The 7,097-nt window shown below is 38.7% G+C and overlaps 1 protein-coding gene across 1 annotated transcript in view; it reads left to right on the top strand.

Annotated features, from left to right (window-relative positions):
• Positions 1–7,097, top strand: part of LOC310777691 (transcription factor 4-like) — a gene marked incomplete at both ends in the record, with an annotated part of 428,152 nt that overhangs the window by 410,981 nt on the left and 10,074 nt on the right. The gene's annotated exons all lie outside the window — the stretch shown is intronic.

Raw genomic sequence — 7,097 nt, 5'->3', positions numbered from 1 at the left:
GGTACACATATACAGTCCAAAAAGGAGTGGATATCAGAGCATCATCGATTTGGGGAAAAAAGAAATTTACTTTTTTTTTTTCGGCCACAGACTTGGCAGCCTAGGACATTGTGTGTAGACTAGTCTGACATGGATGATCTTGGTGTCAAATCATACATTTCGTATGATGACGAATTCAAATTTGGAATTTTAAAATTGCTCAATAGCTTCCTTCTATCTCACAATTCAAGACACAAAGTAAGTAACTGACCAAAACCTAAAATCTTGAATTGTGAGATACTGTAGAAGGAAGCTTCTGAGCAATTTTAAAATTCCAAATTTGAATTCTGCCCCATATAAAATGTATGATTTGACACCAAGATCATTCATATCAGACTAGTCTACACACCTGTATTGCAGTTAACATTTCCATGGGCTGCCAGTCTGTGCACTCAAAACATTTGATTTGATTTTTATTTTATTTCAATACTCGATACTCGATACTCGAAAATCCAGTTATTGTTAGAATGCTTGGAATGACTATAAGTGTACCAAAGTATATGCTTGTATTGCAAAATGCACAATTGTTATGCTTAACTGCCCCACTGCTAGCTAGGCAGGCGCGCCTACTGTAGTTCCTGGTCCCCTCCAGAAGGCTGTTTCCGCCATCTTGAGTCTGGAGCAGCAAGACAGGTAAAAATCATCATTTTAATTGAATTTACAGGTGAAACCTAACCTCTGTCTTGTTGCTCCACACTCAAGATGGCGGCCACAGCCTGTTGGAGGATCAGTAACTAGGTGTGACCAGCTAGGGACCTTTTTTTTTCACCTTATAATACAAACATACTATAGCTAACTGACTCTGCACCAGTCTTTTATCTTGAGTTTGGTTTCAACAAGTTAGACTTCAGATTTGAAACAAATTGAATTAAAATGATGTTTCACGTTAATATAAAGCAGTACAGAACTCCAAGTTACTGATTCTGCACCGGACTGTCGCTCTTATCCTGAGTCTGGTTTCAACAGGTGACAGTCAAGTTGGTTCAGTCAAGGCAAGGTTTACCTGACGAGTCACACCAAGTATTACTGTTAGATTAGAGCACCACTGACATTGATATATTATATAATACAATATCATATAAATATAATTTATAACAATATAAAGCTAGCTACTCACACCAAGATCCTGGGCTAGACTGTGGCTGTCATCCTGAGTCTGCAGCAATGGGATTTTACTGTGGAAACCTTCAAATTCTTCATGTTTTAATGTTTTAATGTATTTATTAATGTATGTATGTATGTATGTATGTATGTATGTATGTATGTATTTATGTATTTATTTATTTATTTATTCTAAATATCTTATATAATCTTTACCCAAAAATAATTGGATATCGGAGCATCGTGAATTTGGAAAAAGGAAAATAATGTTTCTTTTTTGCGGCCACGGAGTGGTAGTTGATGGAAATATCTAAACATATTTAATATAATAGATTATATAATATAATAGATGTTCTATAAATATACAACAATATAAAGCTAGCTAATCACCAAGATCCTACACTAGACTGTGGCTGTCATCCTGATTCTGCAGCAATGGGATTTTACTGTAGAAACATCAAATTCTTTCTTTATTTATTTATTTATTTATTTATTTATTTATTTATTTATTTATTTATTTATTTATTTACTGCTTAAATTGCAGGATTACATATTCCTCTATACTATAGGTTTTACCCTCTATACAGGGTTTGAAAGCCTGTGAAAGTGTAGACTTTCACTCTATAGACTCTATAGAGTGAAAGTCTACACTTCCATGGGCCTTCAAACCCTGTTGGACAAAAGCCAAACATGCACAGTTACATGTATCAAGCTGAATAGCTGATGTAACATTATGAACTTCAGATACAGTTACATGTATCAAGCTGAATAGCTGATGTAACATTATGAACCTCAGATACAGTTACATGTATCAAGCTGAATAGCTGATGTAACATTATGAACCTCAGATACAGTTACATGTATCAAGCTGAATAGCTGATGTAACATTATGAACCTCAGATACAGTTACATGTATCAAGCTGAATAGCTGATGTAACATTATGAACTTCAGATACAGTTACATGTATCAAGCTGAATAGCTGATGTAACATTATGAACTTCAGATACAGTTACATGTATCAAGCTGAATAGCTGATGTAACATTATGAACCTCAGATACAGTTACATGTATCAAGCTGAATAGCTGATGTAACATTATGAACCTCAGATACAGTTACATGTATCAAGCTGAATAGCTGATGTAACATTATGAACTTCAGATACAGTTACATGTATCAAGCTGAATAGCTGATGTAACATTATGAACCTCAGATACAGTTACATGTATCAAGCTGAATAGCTGATGTAACATTATGAACCTCAGATACAGTTACATGTATCAAGCTGAATAGCTGATGTAACATTATGAACTTCAGATACAGTTACATGTATCAAGCTGAATAGCTGATGTAACATTATGAACTTCAGATACAGTTACATGTATCAAGCTGAATAGCTGATGTAACATTATGAACTTCAGATACAGTTACATGTATCAAGCTGAATAGCTGATGTAACATTATGAACCTCAGATACAGTTACATGTATCAAGCTGAATAGCTGACGTAACATTATGAACCTCAGATACAGTTACATGTATCAAGCTGAATAGCTGATGTAACATTATGAACCTCAGATACAGTTACATGTATCAAGCTGAATAGCTGATGTAACATTATGAACCTCAGATACAGTTACATGTATCAAGCTGAATAGCTGATGTAACATTATGAACTTCAGATACAGTTACATGTATCAAGCTGAATAGCTGATGTAACATTATGAACCTCAGATACAGTTACCGTAAATTCCGGACTATAAGACGCACCGGTGTATAAGCCGCGGGACCAAAATTGACTATTTTTTTCTTCTATAAGCCGCACCGGACTATAAGCCGCGGGTGTTTTGATGTTTAATTACCATATGAAAGGGTTCGTGCACAGAGAGGAATGTCGGGAAAGAGATCGCTGTTTGGGGAAGCTCCCATTTATTAACATTTCAACAAAACAAAACAAAAGTCAGGTCACTAATCCCCAGACAAAATCACACAACAATAGGCTACCGTATATGTGCAGCAAACCTGTAACCAGAGAAGTCAAGTCACTAATCCTCGTCTTCCTCTTCTTCCTGCGTACTGAAACCACCAAAGTCCTCATCTTCAGTGTCGGAAACGAACAGGTTCAGGGTGGCTTCGTCAACCACTCTCCTCTCTCCTTCAGGTGCCATGGCACGAGTCCGATACCTCACGAGTCCGACACCTCACGAGTCCGAAAAAAGAGGCTAACTTCCCCCAGACCCTAACCCAAAACCTAACCTCTCCCACCCCCACGCCTAAACCTAACATCCCCCAGACCCTAACCCAAAACCTAACCTCTCCCACCCCCACGCCTAAACCTAACCTCCCCCAGACCCTAACCCAAAACCATGAGGTGTCGGACTCGTGAGGTATCGGACTCGTGAGGTATCGGACTAGGGGGCAGTCCCCGTGGCGTCATCCTCTTCATCCCGCAGCAGTCCAGCGTTTTGGAACCCGTTGGTAATTGTGGATGTTTTCACACTCCTATAATATTCCGTGATCTTCCTTTGTGTGAATTCGCCGAAGTTTGTGATTTTCTCCTGATAGTCGGGAGGGAGTTGTTCAGTAGTTCTCCCCCGGACGGACAGTCCCTTTTGCCCAGGTTACGCGCGGCTGCTCTGTTTGATCGGCGGCTGCTCTCTTTTAATGCGAGATTGACTGCTTTCAACTTGAAAGCTGCCTCGTGTGAATTTCTGCGTACCTTCCCCATGGTAAGTGAGAGTGTTGCTTCTACTGCTCGTCTTGTTGTGAATATTCCTTGATCTTCCTTTGTGTGAATTCGCCGAAGTTTGTGATTTTCTCCTGGTAGTCGGGGGAGGGAGTTGTTGCCCGAGTGGCCGTTTGCTTACCGTAATTACCATATGTAAGTGGTCACGCACAGAGGGGATTGTCGGGAAGAGATGGCTGTTTGAGGAAGCTCCCATTTACCGTATTACAACATTTCAACAAAACAACATAACACAACACCACCGTTGTTTATTTTTACAGTGCACACAGTGTCCGCGGTGTGGTGAAAAGAGGGCAAGAGAGGAAATTAAAACAGAAGTGGATTTATAGTTAGAAAGAGTGCTAAAAAAGAGAGATTTTTTTTTTTTTTTTTTTTTTTCTGAAAAAATCCATAGATAAGACGCACCGTTATATAAGCCGCAGGGGCCAAAAAACGGGAAAAAAGCCGCGGCTTATAGTCCGGAATTTACGGTACATGTATCAAGCTGAATAGCTGATGTAACATTATGAACCTCAGATACAGTTACATGTATCAAGCTGAATAGCTGATGTAACATTATGAACTTCAGATACAGTTACATGTATCAAGCTGAATAGCTGATGTAACATTATGAACTTCAGATACAGTTACATGTATCAAGCTGAATAGCTGATGTAACATTATGAACCTCAGATACAGTTACATGTATCAAGCTGAATAGCTGATGTAACATTATGAACTTCAGATACAGTTACATGTATCAAGCTGAATAGCTGATGTAACATTATGAACTTCAGATACAGTTACATGTATCAAGCTGAATAGCTGATGTAACATTATGAACCTCAGATACAGTTACATGTATCAAGCTGAATAGCTGATGTAACATTATGAACTTCAGATACAGTTACATGTATCAAGCTGAATAGCTGATGTAACATTATGAACTTCAGATACAGTTACATGTATCAAGCTGAATAGCTGATGTAACATTATGAACCTCAGATACAGTTACATGTATCAAGCTGAATAGCTGATGTAACATTATGAACTTCAGATACAGTTACATGTATCAAGCTGAATAGCTGATGTAACATTATGAACTTCAGATACAGTTACATGTATCAAGCTGAATAGCTGATGTAACATTATGAACTTCAGATACAGTTACATGTATCAAGCTGAATAGCTGATGTAACATTATGAACTTCAGATACAGTTACATGTATCAAGCTGAATAGCTGATGTAACATTATGAACTTCAGATACAGTTACATGTATCAAGCTGAATAGCTGATGTAAGATTATGAACCTCAGATACAGTTACATGTATCAAGCTGAATAGCTGACGTAACATTATGAACTTCAGATACAGTTACATGTATCAAGCTGAATAGCTGATGTAACATTATGAACTTCAGATACAGTTACATGTATCAAGCTGAATAGCTGATGTAACATTATGAACCTCAGATACAGTTACATGTATCAAGCTGAATAGCTGATGTAACATTATGAACCTCAGATACAGTTACATGTATCAAGCTGAATAGCTGATGTAACATTATGAACCTCAGATACAGTTACATGTATCAAGCTGAATAGCTGATGTAACATTATGAACCTCAGATACAGTTACATGTATCAAGCTGAATAGCTGATGTAACATTATGAACCTCAGATACAGTTACATGTATCAAGCTGAATAGCTGATGTAACATTATGAACTTCAGATACAGTTACATGTATCAAGCTGAATAGCTGACGTAACATTATGAACCTCAGATACAGTTACATGTATCAAGCTGAATAGCTGATGTAACATTATGAACCTCAGATACAGTTACATGTATCAAGCTGAATAGCTGATGTAACATTATGAACTTCAGATACAGTTACATGTATCAAGCTGAATAGCTGATGTAACATTATGAACTTCAGATACAGTTACATGTATCAAGCTGAATAGCTGATGTAACATTATGAACCTCAGATACAGTTACATGTATCAAGCTGAATAGCTGATGTAACATTATGAACTTCAGATACAGTTACATGTATCAAGCTGAATAGCTGATGTAACATTATGAACTTCAGATACAGTTACATGTATCAAGCTGAATAGCTGATGTAACATTATGAACCTCAGATACAGTTACATGTATCAAGCTGAATAGCTGATGTAACATTATGAACCTCAGATACAGTTACATGTATCAAGCTGAATAGCTGACGTAACATTATGAACCTCAGATACAGTTACATGTATCAAGCTGAATAGCTGATGTAACATTATGAACCTCAGATACAGTTACATGTATCAAGCTGAATAGCTGATGTAACATTATGAACTTCAGATACAGTTACATGTATCAAGCTGAATAGCTGATGTAACATTATGAACCTCAGATAACCTCAGACCCGGGGTCAGTTTGAAGAGGTCTGGAGCTGGAGATCACTGTAGTTCTCTAATATTTACTGTTAAACACTTGACTTGCTGTAGGACCAGAGGTAATAACAATAATTTTAGCTGGTCAGACCAAATTACTGATTTACCATCGGGTTTATACTGAGCTTTTAGAGGTTAGAAGCTGCTTTTTGCTGTAAAATGATGTACAATTTAACAGCAATATAATCTGGTTAGGCTAATTTAATGCACCAAGCAGTGACTCTCATCCTGTGAATAATGTGCCATGTATCAACATAACATAGAATAATAACAACAACAGCAACAGCAATAATAATAATTTTATTTGTAGAGCCATTTTCTAAAAACAATGTTTACAATGTCCCTGGCATGGGCATCCGGGTAGTGTAGCGGTAGATTCCCTGCCTACCAACACGAGGGTCGCAGGTTCGCGCCCCCGTGTTACCTCCGGCTTGGTCGGGTGTCCACATACAGGCACGAGTGGCTGTGTCTGCGTGGGAGGGAAGCCGGATTGAGGGTATGTATCCCGGTCGCTGCATTAGCGCCTCCTCTGGTCGGTCGGGGCGCCTGGTCCGAGCGGAAGAGAACTGGTGGGAATAGCGGGATCCTCTCATGTGCTATGTCCTGCCGGTGAAGCTCCCCGCTGTCAGGTGAAAAGAAGCGGCTGGCAACTGCGCATGTGTCGGAGGAAGCATGGTGCTAGTCCACGGCTCTCCCCAGATCGGCAGAGGAGGCGGAGCAGCGACCGGGGCAGCAGGGGGGGAAATTGGCCAAGAACAATTGCGTAGAAAATGGGGGGGGGGAAT

The sequence above is a fragment of the Poromitra crassiceps genome, assembly GCF_964638095.1.
Source record: "Poromitra crassiceps genome assembly, chromosome: 6".
NCBI classification, from domain to species: domain Eukaryota; kingdom Metazoa; phylum Chordata; class Actinopteri; order Beryciformes; family Melamphaidae; genus Poromitra; species Poromitra crassiceps.
Note: the sequence above shows the minus strand (reverse complement) of the source record. Positions and strands in the feature narration are given on the sequence as shown.